At 44.7% G+C, this 16233-nt stretch overlaps 1 protein-coding gene across 1 annotated transcript in view; it reads right to left on the reverse strand.

Moving 5' to 3' along the window:
• The window catches only part of LOC121711570 (tyrosine-protein phosphatase non-receptor type 14-like), a 67242-nt gene extending 52856 nt beyond the window's left edge, over positions 1–14386 (reverse strand). Inside the window, 1 exon segment of the mRNA XM_042095275.1 lies at positions 13925–14386. The gene's annotated coding sequence lies outside the window, so the exon portion shown is untranslated.
• Between the last annotated feature and the right edge of the window lie 1847 nt (positions 14387–16233).

Below are 16233 nucleotides of genomic sequence, written 5' to 3' on the forward strand. Positions count from 1 at the left end.
TAAGCAAAGTGCAAAGACAATAAGCAAGGTGGTTCAGTGAGTAGGCAGTATTGTGTAGACTAATTATAGGCTACTGTTGAAGTAGGTCTAATCTTTTTTTTTTTTTAGCTAGGGTTAGTTAAGTGGTCCTGAAACTGAAAAAGTTTGAGAAACACTGTCAGTAGGCCAAAATATTAATGTTTTACTCCGCCTCGCTAGATGGCGATATGCGCCCAAACACAACACATTCCTCAAACAGACTCTCCATCTTATCCATAGCTAACTTGCTAGCGAACTTTCCATATTAGCTTACTTGCTAGCAAACTTTGCATCATCAGTCTAACTAGTTAAATAGTTGCCATTACATGATGAACATTTTCGTATGGACATTCTGGGGGATGTTAATTTGTATGAGAGAAGCTTCAACTTCTGGGTATGTAGCATTGTGGCATAAAGCTTAGGTAGTTAGCTTGCTAACTCTGGCAGAAATCTCCAGTGTTCTTGTTCCATGTAGTTTCGTGTTGCAGCCACAGGGTTGCAGCAACAGCACGTAGACTAGCCTACAGGAAAGCTGTTGCGAATTAACTCATTTGGAATATTTTGAAAACGTAACAGCTAGATATTCTTCTCTTCTCTAGTCTTCTCATTTTGAAGACGAAAATGAAGAGAGATTTTATCTTAGTTTTTATTTCATGCAAAACATTTTAGTCTCGTCTTTTTTCATCAACAGTAATGCATCTTAAGATAGTCTTAGTCAGTGTTTCAGGACATTACTGCCGTCTCGTCATCGTCTCGTCTTAGTCATGAAAAAAAAGGTCGTTGACGAACATATTTCCTCTCGTCTCGTCTGACGAAATTAACACTAATGTGACCTTCAACCTTCCTCCTGTGAGGTGTGAACTTGCACAACACTGTGTGTGTGTGTGTGTGTGTCTGTCTGTCACACACACACTCAAATACACACACACACGCGCACACACACACACTTACACAGATACAGACATCAAAACACAACCATAAGGAAACACTACACACACTCAAACACACACTAAAACACTGCCATAACATACTCTCTCACACACACACACACACACACACACACAAACTGACAGACAACCTGCAGACACCACAGGCACAGACACTAAAAGGTTTCTTGAGCAAAACAGAATTTTGGAGCAGCATCAAAGCAACACATGTGAGTGTTAGACTAGGAGACATTACCAGAGCATCGTTCCCTCCATTAAAGAACCTCAACATCTGACCTGGGCGCTCCGTCCATGAAAGCACCTCAGCATCTGACCTGGGTCAGACCTGAGTCAGATGGACGTACATTTGCAAACGCAGCGTTATCACCGCCATGGCCAACCCGCAGAAACCGCACGCTATGACACTTATGTTAACGTTATATTTATCAGACCCGCAGAAACCGCACGCTATGACACTTATGTTAACGTGGTATTTATCAAACCTGCAGTTCATCGGGTAAATAGGACCTTTCTCTGCCCCCTACCGCAATTTACGTGTGTTCTACTGAATGACATGTTCTACTCAAACTACTTGTGCACGTAGGCTATGGAAGACTGGTCAAATCTAGCAAGTAGGAAAGTTTAAGTGGATGACGCGAAAGTGAAAGACATTCGAAAGGCCAACAAAAGTTAAGGTTGCTTTTGATTTAGTACAAAGATGCAAACTGGTGCTTTAAATAGCGATTCTGTTGTCTTTGAAAGGTTCTCTTATTGACGCATTTAACTGCAAACCGCATTTAACACCTGCTTTTACAAGGCGGAAATATTTAGGCGCAAAATAGACGTGCGCTTTCATGGGCAGTTTTTGTACGTACAGGGGAATACCTAAATAGGCAAAGAAAAGACGGAAAAGAATTTGACATTCTCAGCTCCCGCGACAGGCAGTCTGTGCTTTTACCTCAGTGCGGCATGTTTGTACATACTGTACCTCGCCATTTTTTTACGCGCATGCTGCCAAACAAATACACCTGGCCCTGAAGTGGGTGCAAAAGCGTTAGTACATCTGGCCCTCTGTGTTCTAGAGGAGACAGCACACCTTACTCTGTGTTCTAGAGGAGAGGAGCACACTAGACAGTACACCTCACTCTGGGCCAGATGTACTAACGCCTTTGCGTCCATTTCAGGCGTATTTGTTTCGCAATGTGCGTGTAAAATCATTGCGAGGTATGTACAAACAGGCCGCAATGATGTAAAAGCGCAAACTGCCTGTCGCGGGAGCTGAAAGTGGCAGATTGCGATTGTCATGTCATGCATATGCATTCATGGGAGGATCCAGGGGAAAGTGCGAGTTTAGCGTAAAAAGATGGGAGGGGAAGAGTAAAGAGCGCCTAATTATGTATTCCGCGGTATGTACAAAGACTGCTCCTGAAAGCGCACGTCTATTCTGCGCCTAAATACTTCCGCCTTGTAAAAGCAGGTGTTAATCCACATTGCAGTTCAATGCGTCAATAAGAGAACCTTTCAAAGACAACAGAATCGCTATTTAGAACACCAGTTTTTGTTGCGAAAGTATTTGTACTACCAAAAGCAACCTTAACTTCCGTTGGCCTTTCGCATGTCTTACTTTCACTTTCACGTACTTCACTTAAACTTTCCTACTTGCTAGATTTGACCAATCTTCCATAGCCTACGTGCACAAGTAGTTTGAGTAGAACTACTGATCTTCATTATCTCCTTGCTTGTTGACATCATATCATGTATGGTATTATTTCATGATCGCTAAACGTTTGATTCTTTTTAATGTTGTCATCAGTTAACTTCATTCAACTGCGCTTGTAGGCGCTGCCATTCAGTTGTGGACGTTCGTAAATTGCGTTTATGGGCGGAGAAGGGCAGAGAAAGGCGCAGTTTACACTAAGGATTGAACGATTGATAAATACGACGGAGACTTGGGTCTGACAGCGCTCGCAATGTGCAGTTTGTCCATGGCGCTGATAACGCTACATTTGCAAATGTACGTACATCTGGCCCTCTGTTCTAGAGGAAACAGCAGAGCACATCCCACCAGTGTAAGTATGCATGTGTAAATGTGTGTACATGCGTGTGTGCATGTGCATGTGTGCATGTGTGTGTGTGTGTGCAAGTGTGTGTGTGTGTGCAAGTGTGTGTGTGTGCACATGTGTGTGCATGTGTGCATACATGTGTGTGTAAATATGTGTGTGCACGTGTGTGATAACTCTTATCCTCCACAAAAACATTACTGACTCATTCCAGCTCAAACGAACACACACACACACACACACACACACACACACACACACACACACACACACACCCTTCCTCTCCACCCAGTCAACTTTTCCATCCCTCTTGCTTACTTGGTCCCTTTTCCATCACAACCTCCCTCTCTCCTCTCCTCCCCTCTCTCTCTCTCCTCTCCCTCTCTTCTCTCCCTCTCCTCTCCCTCTCTCCTCTCCTCTCTCTCTCTCTCCTCTCCCTCTCTTCTCTCTCTCCCCCTCCTTCTCTCTCCCCCTCCCTCTCTCTCCCTCCCTCTCCCTCTCTCTCCCCCTCCTTCTCTCCCCCTCTCTTCCTCTCTCTCTCTCTCTCCCTCCTTCTCTCCCTCTCTCTCTCTCTCCCTCTCCTTCTCTCCCTCTCTCTCCCCCTCTCCTCTCCCTCTCTCTCTCTCCCTCTCTCTCCCTCTCTCTTCCTCCGTCATCTTATCATTCTGTCCCAGATAGAGGTGTGTGTGTGTGTGTGTGTGTGTGTGTGTGTGTACTCAGGGCTGTGAGATAGAGGTGTGTATTCAGGGCTGTGAGATAGTGTGAGTATTCAGGAAAAACAAACAGGCTTGTGAGACAGCCACCACTGACACACACACACACACACACACACACACACACACACACTAGGGCTGTCACTGACACACACACACACACACACACTAGGGCTGTCACTGACACACACACACACACACACTAGGGCTGTCACTGACACACATACACACACACACATTAGGCCTGTCACTGACACACACACACACACACACATTAGGGCTGTCACTGACACACACACTAGGGCTGTCACTGATACACACACACACACTAGGGCTGTCACACACACACACACACACACACTAAGGCTGTCACTGACACACACACACACACACATCACTGACACACACACATTAGGCACATGCCCCAGTATGTATAAGCGGAGCCCCAGTAAAATCTCACATTCAACTTTAAAAACCAAAGGGGGCCGTGCATACATGTGCACTGCAAAAACTGCTTATCTAACAAAAACTAACCAAGTGTTATTAATCTTATATCAAGATAAAAAAAACTAGTTGGTATTGTTTTCAGTATAAAGACACTTACCTAGCGCTTTTTTGTGAAATCATTTGACTTCATTTAAAAAAAATTTGACTTATTTTAAGACATCTCATCTTGAAAACAAGCAAATTTGTCTGCCAGTGCGTTAAGCAAATTTGTCCTAAAAACAAGCAAATTTGTCTGCCAGTGCGTTGAGCAAATTTGTCTTGATAAGACTCCTTAAAATAAGTTAAAGTCTTCTTAAATTAAGTCAAAATGATCTTTTGAGAGGGCGCTAGGTAAGTCTTTTCATACTAAAAACAATACCAAATAGATTTTTTAATCTTAATATAAGATCAATAACACTTGGTTAGAATTCATTTTTTGCAGCGTGGACTGATAATATTGGGGAAAGAGTGCATGTTTTTCCACTCTAAAATTGAACAAAATTGAACTGGCATTTGAACACACCGGCCCTATTTTCAAACCCAACCATGGCATATAAATAATCAAGTGTAACCTTTTATTCTCAAAGTGCACCAGACCTTTTACCTTTCAAATTAACAACATTTTCTGACAGGGGAACATGACCTCAGACCCCTCTAGATGGGGGGGTGGGGGGGGGTGTCTAGTGACGCCTCTGCGGTACAACCCCAAATACTCCCACACACTGCTTATTAGATGCTCTGGGGTCATACTCTAATACTCTTACACACTCCTCACACACTGCTTATTAGATGCTCTGGGGTCATACTCTAATACTCTTACACACTCCTCACACACTGCTTATTAGATGCTCTGGGGTCATACTCTAATACTCTTACACACTCCTCACACACTGCTTATTAGATGCTCTGGGGTCATACTCTAATACTCTTACACACTCCTCACACACTGCTTATTAGATGCTCTGGGGTCATATGTGGGCTCAGGGTAGCTCCTCTGCTTGCTACTGTCTCCCATCGTTGTATCAAAACATGTCATTTAGCTATTTACTGATGCGTCAATAGGGCAATCTGGGCATTCAGAATGCCCACTGCTGGATTAGATCGCAACACACACACACACACACTATCACACACAGTCTGCTGGACCAGATGGCAAAAGTGCGACACACGGTCTAACGGGTTATTTATGCAGGTCTCTTACTTCCCAAAGAAACACATGCACACACACACACACACACACATGTTCATAAACACACGTCATTAATACACACAGATTCAGAGTTGAGTCTGCGCCCTCCTCAATCCCACTAGCAGTGCAGAAGTGCAGCTCAGATGAAGGCTCCACACACACACACACACACACACACACACACACACACACATTCAAAGTTGAGTCTTTCCAATCCCACTATAGTGAAGATGTGCAGCTCAGATGAAGGCTCCACACACACACACACACACACACACACACACACACACATTCAAATTTGAGTCTTTCCAATCCCACTATAGTGCAGATGTGCAGCTCAGATGAAGGCTCTCCACACACACACACACACACACACACACACACACACACACATTCAAAGTTGAGTCTTTCCAATCCCACTATAGTGCAGATGTGCAGCCCAGATGAAGGCTCTCCACACACACACACACACACACACACACACACACACACACACACTGCTCAGATGAAGGCTCCTGATTGGCTGAGAATACAGCTGTTGGGTGGACATCAATAACCCAGAATGCACTGCAGCTTGGCATCCAGTCAACCAGGAGCAAAACTCTCTCTCACACACACAAACACACTCACTCTCTCTTTGACACACAAACACACACACACTCTCACACACACACACACACACACACACACACACAGAAACACACACACACACACACACACACACAGAAACACACACACTCTCTCTTTGACACACAAACACACACTCTAATACACACACACACACACACACTCACTCTCTCTTTGACACACACTCTCATACACACACACACACACACACACACACACACACACACACTCACTCTCTCTCTCTCTTTGACACACACACACACACACACACACACACACACACACACACACACTCTGAACAGTGGCTCTGTTGTTGGCATTTAGCTGGCATCACTCACAACAACTGCAGAGAAACGGACCATGAGCAGGATGCTGGCCATCATGGACAATGACCACCACCCACTACACAGCACGCTGGCCCCACCCACTACACAGCGCACTGGCCCCACCCACTACACAGCATGCTGGCCCCACCCACTACACAGCACACTGGCCCCACCCACTACACAGCACACAGCACACTGGCCCCACCCACTACACAGCACACTGGCCCTACCCACTACACAGCACACTGGCCACACCCACTACACCGCACACTGGCCCCACCCACTACACAGCACACTGGCCCCACCCACTACACAGCACACTGGCCCTACCCACGACACAGCACACTGGCCACACCCACTACACAGCACACTGATTCCACCCACTACACAGCACACTGGCCCCACCCACGACACAGCACACTGGCCACACCCACTACACAGCACACTGATTCCACCCACTACACAGCACACTGGCCCCACCCACTACACAGCACACTGGCCCCACCCACTACACAGCACACTGGCCCCACCCACTACACAGCACACTGATTCCAGTATGAGCCTGTCTCTCTCTCTGCCCCTACCAGTATGAGCCTGTCTCTCTCTCGGCCCCTACCACCACATCACTTTGCCTGCTGTCCACCTGACTGTCTTACAGGCTATATTAGCCCTCCTACACAATCTGGACTGTGCTCATAACATCTTAGAACTATTCTCTGTTATATATTGTTCTATTATTTTTCTTGTTTGTTAAGCAATTCTATTATGTTTACATTCCAGTCTTGTCATAGTCAGAGTTAATATTTAATAAAACACTTATTCTATAGACCCTTCTTTAACAGGCTAACACAGAAACACTTATTCTATAGACCCTGCTTTAACAGGCTAACACATAAACACTTATTCTATAGACCCTGCTTTAACAAGGTCAATGTGGAGGTGGTTAGCACCTACAAGTATCTGGGTCTCCACCTGGACAATAAACTGGACTGGTCAGCCAACACTGATGCACTCTACAAGAAAGGACAGAGCAGGCTGTACTTCCTGAGGAGGCTGCGCTCCTTCAATGTGTGCAGCAAGCTCCTCAGGATGTTCTATCAGTCTGTTGTTGCCAGCATCCTCTTCTATGCAGTGGTATGTTGGGGAGGAAGCACAAAGAAGAAGGATGCTGGGCGACTTGACAGGCTGGTAAGGAAAGCTGGCTCTGTAGTGGGAGCTGAACTGGAGTGAATCACTTCAATATCTGACAAAAGGACCCTGAACAAACTGATCAACATCTTGGACAATGAGTGTCATCCACTCCACAGCACTATTGTAAAGCAGAAGAGCCTGATCAGCTGGAGACTTCGCTCACTGCCTTGCACAACAGACAGACTGAGGAAGTCATTTGTCCCCAGGGCCATTGAACTGTTCAATGCCTCACTTAAGGGAAGAGGAGAGATAGACTTCTCTGCATAGTCTGTCTGCCTCTTCACCCCCTCCATGTTTGGTACTGTCTGTCCACTAGCCACTTTTACCACTGTCTTTATGCCTCACTGTTTGCGTGCTATATTAGCACATTAGCACATATGCATAACCCCCCCACCCCTCCATGCCACAGCCGAACTGTGGCCACACTTATACATTTTCTTAAATAGTTATATATATAGATATATAGACTTTACTTTACTTTATTTCTGCATTGTTGCACTGTTGGACTTACTCATTTGCACTATCACCATGACCACTATCACCATTGCACTACCACCATGACACTCATTCACACAGAGCACCTTAGAGCACCTTACCATACCTTACTATGCACAGAGAATCACAGGCTCAGTCCCTGCCTCAGTCATTGCAAGCGCCTCTGATTGATTAATCACCACTATGTGGATACTGTTTTTAGAATTGATGTAGATTAAGTATTAGTTAGTATAATTTGTATTTTAGTATATTTAGCATATTCTTTATCTTCTACTGTCCTTATTGCTTAGTTGTGTTTTTATTTTATATACTTTAATTACTCTTTCTGCTGTTAAAGAATGTGTTTGTGTTGTCTGTATGCAGCTGAGACCTTGAGCCCCTGGGGATCAATAAAGTATCTATCTATCTATCTATCTATCTATCTATCTATCTAACAGGCTAACACATAAACACTTATTCTATAGACCCTGCTTTAACAGGCTAACACATAAAAAACGCTTCCCTGGAAATGAAACTGAGTCTAGAACTGATGCATATGCAGGACTGTCAGCAAAAATGAAGCACTTATTAGTCTATGTGAAACTACCGTCTTATTCAAATAATTCCTGATTGTGACATTGTTATTGTCTTTTTTATATTGAATGTCTCGCACTGTAGCCTCTACATTGAACTTAAAATGTCATGTTTTGGCAGAAATGAGTCCTAATGAATTGTTATTATTATTATGACTAGAGGAAATTCTTGCAGATTGTCAGATTAGATATAGCTCTAATATTTTTCTGACACTTCAGCACTGAAGCACCAAATCTATCTATCTATCTATCACTCTCACTCCTGAGGTCTTGAACCACACACACACACACTCTCAGACATGCACACATACACTTTCTCTCTCATTCTCTCTATTCAATTCAAATGGGGTTTATTGTCATGATAACCACACCACTGCAGCATTCAACAGAACCAGCAGAACCAGCAGAACATGAAGAGAGATGAACAGAACCAGCAGAACATGAAGAAAGACAAACAGAACTAGCAGAACATGAAGAAAGGGAACGAGAGAATGACAAGAAAACAAAGTGTGTACTGTTACACTGCAACACATGGCTCTCTGTGTGTGTGTGTGTACACCTCAGATGTGACTAGTGTATGTACTGTTACACTGCAACACATGGCTCTCTCTGTGTGTGTGTGTGTGTGTGGACACCTCAGATGTGACTAGTGTATGTACTGTTACACTGCAACACATGGCTCTCTGTGTGTGTGTGTGTGTGTGTGTGGACACCTCAGATGTGACTAGTGTATGTACTGTTACACTGCAACACATGGCTCTCTGTGTGTGTGTGTGTGGACACCTCAGATGTGACTAGTGTGTGTACTGTTACACTGCAACACATGGCTCTCTGTGTATGTGTGTGTGTGTGTGTGTGGACACCTCAGATGTGACTAGTGTGTGTACTGTTACTCTGCAACACATGGCTCTCTGTGTGTGTGTGTGGACACCTCAAATGTGACTAGTGTGTGTACTGTTACACTGCAACACATGGCTCTCTGTGTGTGTGTGTGTGTGTGTGTGTGTGGACACCTCAGATGTGACTAGTGTGTGTACTGTTACACTGCAACACATGGCTCTCTGTGTGTGTGTGTGTGGACACCTCAGATGTGACTAGTGTATGTACTGTTACACTGCAACACATGGCTCTGTGTGTGTGTGTGTGTGTGTGTGGACACCTCAGATGTGACTAGTGTGTGTACTGTTACACTGCAACACATGGCTCTCTGTGTGTGTGTGTGTGTGTGTGTGTGGACACCTCAGATGTGACTAGTGTGTGTACTGTTACACTGCAACACATGGCTCTCTGTGTGTGTGTGTGTGTGGACACCTCAGATGTGACTAGTGTATGTACTGTTACACTGCAACACATGGCTCTCTCTGTGTGTGTGTGTGTGTGTGGACACCTCAGATGTGACTAGTGTATGTACTGTTACACTGCAACACATGGCTCTCTGTGTGTGTGTGTGTGTGTGTGTGTGTGTGGACACCTCAGATGTGACTAGTGTATGTACTGTTACACTGCAACACATGGCTCTGTGTGTGTGTGTGTGTGTGTGTGTGTGGACACCTCAGATGTGACTAGTGTATGTACTGTTACACTGCAACACATGGCTCTCTGTGTGTGTGTGTGTGTGGACACCTCAGATGTGACTAGTGTGTGTACTGTTACACTGCAACACATGGCTCTGTGTGTGTGTGTGTGTGTGGACACCTCAGATGTGACTAGTGTGTGTACTGTTACACTGCAACACATGGCTCTGTGTGTGTGTGTGTGTGTGTGTGGACACCTCAGATGTGCACCTCAGATGTGACTAGTGTGTGTGGACACCTCAGATGTGACTAGTGTGTGTGGACACCTCAGATGTGACTAGTGTGTGTGTGGACACCTCAGATGTGACTAGTGTGTGTGGTGACTAGTGTGTGTGGACACCTCAGATGTGACTAGTGTGTGTGAACACCTCAGATGTGTCTAGTGTGTGTGGTGACTAGTGTGTGTGAACACTTCAGATGTGACTAGTGTGTGTGAACACCTCAGATGTGACTAGTGTGTGTGAACACCTCAGATGTGTCTAGTGTGTGTGGTGACTAGTGTGTGTGGACACCTCAGATGTGACTAGTGTGTGTGAACACCTCAGATGTGACTAGTGTGTGTGAACACCTCAGATGTGACTAGTGTGTGTGGTGACTAGTGTGTGTGAACACCTCAGATGTGACTAGTGTGTGTGGTGACTAGTGTGTGTGGACACTTGATGTGACTTCTCTATTTCAACCTTTATCACCTATGGGGGGGGGGGTCATTGACAGTATTCAAAACAACACACACACACACAAAAGATGAGTATACACACACACATACTGTACATACGTGTGGACACACACACAAACAAACAGACACACACACACACACACCAGGATGACTATGACCACAGACACCATTTTGAATGTACTCGATGTAGACTCTGCTTTATTCTAATGATCACAATGCACCCTCAGCTCTATGGATGGAGCAAACCACACACACACACATGCTCACATACACACACACACGCACACACAGACACTCTCTCTCTCTCTCTCACACACACACACACACGTTCTCTCTCTCTCACACACACACATACACACACACTTTCTCTCTCTCTCACACACACACACATTCACACTCTCACACACATACACACACACACACACACACACAAAGTGTGCTAACGTAACTTGGGGAGAGCAAGGCAGCTATTCTCAGCTGGAATGGGTTTGCACCATATCATTACAGTGGCATGCCACAGACTCTTCAGAGGTGTCCAGATGTGTGTGTGTATGTATATGGGTGTGTGTGTGTGTGTCTGTCTAGATATTGGCTCAGAGAGAGAAATGTGTGTGTGCGTGTGTGTGTGTGTGTGTTGTTGTTTACTGTGTGAATGTCTGATAGTGTTCAGCCTGTTTTTTAATGTGTGTGTGTGTGTGTGTGTGCATCAATTATCATCTGTGTGTGTGTGTGTGTGCGTGTGTGCATCAATTCTCATCTGTGTGTGTGTATGTGTGGTGAAGGCCATGGCAGAATCAGGGTAAACAGCAGTCCTCTCTCAGGCTTTGTTTAGACTGGTGTGTGTGTGTGTGTTTGTGTGGTGTGTGTGTGTGCATTTGTGTGGTGTGTGTGTGTGTTTGTGTGACAGAGAGAGAGGATTTTGTTTAGACTGGTGTGTGTGTGTGTGTGTGTGTGTGTGTGTGTGTGTGTGTGTGAGTGAGTGAGTGAGTGAGAGAGAGAGAGAGAGAGAGAGAGAGAGAGAGAGAGAGAGAGAGAGAGAGAGATGTTGTTTAGACTGCTCACAGACCAATGTGTGTGTGTGTGAGTGAGTGAGTGTGTGTGTGTGTGTGTGTGTGTGTGAGAGAAGGTTTTGTTTAGACTGGTGTGTGTGTGTGTGTGTGTGTGTGTGTGTGTGTGTGTGTGAGTGTGAGTGAGTGAGTGTGTGTGTGTGTGTGTGTGTGAGAGAAGGTTTTGTTTAGACTGGTGTGGTGTAGATCGACCAGTCAGGACATGCAGCTCGCCTCTGTACTCTGGAGAGGTGTGGCACAGTCAAGCAACACACACACACACACTCTCTCTCTATCTCACACTCACACACACACACACTCTCTCTATCTCTCTCTCTCACACTCACACACTCTCTATCTCTCTCTCTCTCTCACACTCACACACACACACTCTCTCTCTAGCTCACACTCACACACACATACACACAAACACTCTCTCTCTATCTCACACTCACACACACTCACACACACATACACACAAACACTCTCTCTCTCTCTCACACTCACACACTCACACACACACTCTCTATCTCTCTCTCTCACACTCACTCACACACACAAACACTCTCTATCTCTCTCTCTCACACTCACACACACACACACACTCTCTCTCTATCTCACACTCACACACACATACACACTCTCTCTCTCTCACACTCACACACACATACACACAAACACACTCTCTCTCACACACACACACACACACACTCACACACACATTCACACACACATACTCTCTCTCTCTCTCTCACACACACATACACACACAAACACACACACACACAAAAACTCTCTCTCTCTCACACACACACACACACACGCACACACAGACACTCTCTCTCTCTCTCTCTCTCAGAGCTGCTCACTAACACACACACACACAGACAGACATGATGCACACTAACACAAACAAACAAACACACACACACACACACACACACACAGACATGATGCACACTAACACAAACAAACAAACAAACACACACACACGTTCCCATCTCCCATCTGTAGGCCATTGCTGTCTCTCTAACTCTAACTGCATAAACAGCTGACGCTCCTCCATGGAGCCCACCGCCATGAGACCCTTACTCTAGCCCATGGAGAACCCTGACCCATGGAGAACCCTGACCAATGGAGAACTCAAACCCATGGAGAACCCTGACCCAGGGAGAACCCTGACCAATGGAGAACTCAAACCCATGGAGAACCCTGACCAATGAAGAACCCTGACCCATGGAGAACCCTGACCCATGGAGAACCCTAACTCATGGAGAACCCTGACCTATGGAGAACCCTAACTCACGGAGAACCCTTCATGTCACAGATGAGGCCCTGAGCCCCTTCATAGCCAGAACACTATTAATTAGATAAGAGTTACAAGAGTTACATCCACTGATACTGGATCGGCTCATATCCACCGATAGCCTATAATGTCCTCATTAAATCTGTGTAGGCTGCGGCTGTGTGTGTGTGTGTGTGTGTGTGTGTAAACCCCCTCATGCTGCAATAGATACCAGTCAGATTGTAGCCATACAATCAACTGTAGCCTAACATTTGAAGTATGTAGCGTACATCCTAAAGATCTGCATTTAGTTTTGGTATCAGTAGACCAAACTAATTACAATCAAGTCAACACAGCATTATAAGCAATAGGCTATATGATTTAAGCTATGGGTGTTTCATTACAAAACTAAGGTGTCTCGGTGGTTAAAAGGAAAGTGTTGACGTTGCGAGCTGCGACTTGCCCGAGCCCTGTTGCGAGACCCCTTGGAATGCTCTGTATGAGGGCGAGGAAAGGTGGGCTACGCGACGCTTTACGTGCACGCGCGGGCCGCCAGAACGGCCTTCGCTCTGTTTTTGACCGTATTTCGCACGGATTTGCCAGCCAGATTTCTTTTTAGAATGATCTCGAAAAGTTTACAAACCTAAACAGGCATACATGCTGTTGGGTTAAGCCGCACCACTAACGACAAAATGTAGCCTATTCGACAGTCAAAAGTTAACTTTTGTCAAGCCACTCACCGTAGCTCCTTACATTCCGTCCCGAAGTCAGCTTTTCTTCAGAACTCAGTGTAGCGGATTTATCCACGTCGTAAGCAGAAACACGCCACAAAGACTCAAAATCCTTTTATAATCCAAAGACTATTGTTCTTTAAAGCCATAATAACAAACTTCACTTGCGATTTTGGTGTGAGGAGACGAAAAAACGCGTCTTCGCGCTGAAGATGCCTTGTCTTCGATTGCAAAGTCGAGCCCCAGTGGGATATAACGACGTGGACAAAGAGGAGAAGCCTTTCCCGTCAAAACAGTTAAATGTGTAGGCTACGGATGCGGTTCACTTTCCCAATCTTTACTGCGTACCGTTTCAACAAAATAAAAAACAAAAACCCGTAAAATCCCTCCCGAGGAAGGGGTGCGCATAGGCTCCGATACGTATGGTCCGTCCCTCTTGACATCAGAACCGAGGAATTCCAGGAATGCGGGACGTTCTAAAACGCTTAACGTGGAAAAGATTAGTGGCGCCTAGCATAACTTAATGTCCCAAAACAGCGATCAATCATCACCATATTTCACACGAACATATCTTGTCATTAACACTTCCACCTCTCAAAAAATCAAAACCAAAATCCAAAAGGTAGCTATAGATAGGCTCTCTCAAGCGTTTCGCCATGAACCCCTATTGTAGCCTGCTTGACTTATCGGCAAAACAGCCATGCAATTTTACATTTCTCATTCTTTTTTGGAGGAGTTACACCGCACTCACCATCAAAAAGTGCCAGACAAACAAAAACTGAAAATCTCAAAATAAACTCCTTTGCAAGTTTATTTGCCAAGCTTTCGGTCACACGGCCATCCTCCGAGCATACAAACACTGAGTGTACACTAAGTGATGTGTTGAAAATGTGTGTGCTTAGGGACAACACATCAACACATGTCAATTTCAACACACAATTGTGTGGCTGGCCAAGTGAAAAACAGATCTCAGCTATCTAAAAAAAAATTGTAATGTAGGCTATAGGCCTACCTGCAAAAAATATTGACATAAAATTGTGTTGTCCCTGAGCTATGTGTCATTTTGACACATAACTTTTGAGAGTGAATTTTACATATTTACACCCCATGGTGAAAATACCCCAAAACAACAAACATATACAGGCACATACATACATACATACATACAGGCACATACATACATACAGGCACACATACATACATACTGTAATGGAACCGAGCGGAAGTTACCATTAACGAATGTGGGTGTGGCCAAAGAAGCAGAGGCAGTAGTGAAGATGGACAGAAATGTATTATTCGGCTTGGCTCAAACAACCAAGCAGAAGAGTCCATAGAAAAATGCACAGAAAAATGTTAATAATCTTCCAAAATTACGATATTGAACCAGTATGAAATATCTGCTTTAGCATCTAATCTTGCGAGATTGAACCAGTATGAAAAACCTGCTTTAGCTTCTAATCAAAATACAGCAGCATTGTAACAGTCATAGTGCTCACAGTACCCTACACATCACATAGGCCAGATAAGACAAAAACTAACATCAGACTAGACAGAGGGGAACATATACATGGTGGCCAGCATCATTTAACATAGACAGGTAAACACTAAACAATCAATTAACACACAATAGACAAGACAGACCCTAGACCACAAGCATAAATCTATATCATTTGTCACTAGCAGAATGAGCTAAATACATTGTTAAATAATAAACTTGGTTACATGTGGAAAGACTAATCGTCGATGCGGCTTGATCAGTTCCGTCTCGAAATATCCCACAATCAATTAACCTAATGGAACGGTCCAATACCGCCTGGAAACAATAAACAGTCCATGCGATCCAGTCGGCCCTCCTTTGCCACCGGACCTTCAGAAGCTGGAACGAGAGGACGCCATGAACGCTATCGGTAGCTATCGGTTGACAAACATTCAAACTTGTGTCTAATTCAGACAAACAATAAATGTGCCACCATTGCTAATAGCTCCGTGTTGTGTTGTTTCTTACACATCTTAAAAGTGCTAGCCACATAGCAATGGCCCATGTACGAGTGTGTTGTTGTGTGTGTGTGTGCACAAATATCAGCTGAGGTGTAGAGGACGAGTGCTGACAGTTCACCAGTCATATGCGGTCGTAGCTAGACCGTCACACATACATACATACAGGCACATTCATACATACATACATAGACATAGATATACATACATACATACATACAGTTGCTAGGTTACGGGGACGCTGGCGAGACACGCCGCTCCGTCTGGCATCATGTTTTTGTTTGTTTTTATGTAATGTTCGTAATTTTATGTAATGTCATGTT

This window comes from Alosa sapidissima, chromosome 6, assembly GCF_018492685.1.
Source record: "Alosa sapidissima isolate fAloSap1 chromosome 6, fAloSap1.pri, whole genome shotgun sequence".
NCBI classification, from domain to species: domain Eukaryota; kingdom Metazoa; phylum Chordata; class Actinopteri; order Clupeiformes; family Clupeidae; genus Alosa; species Alosa sapidissima.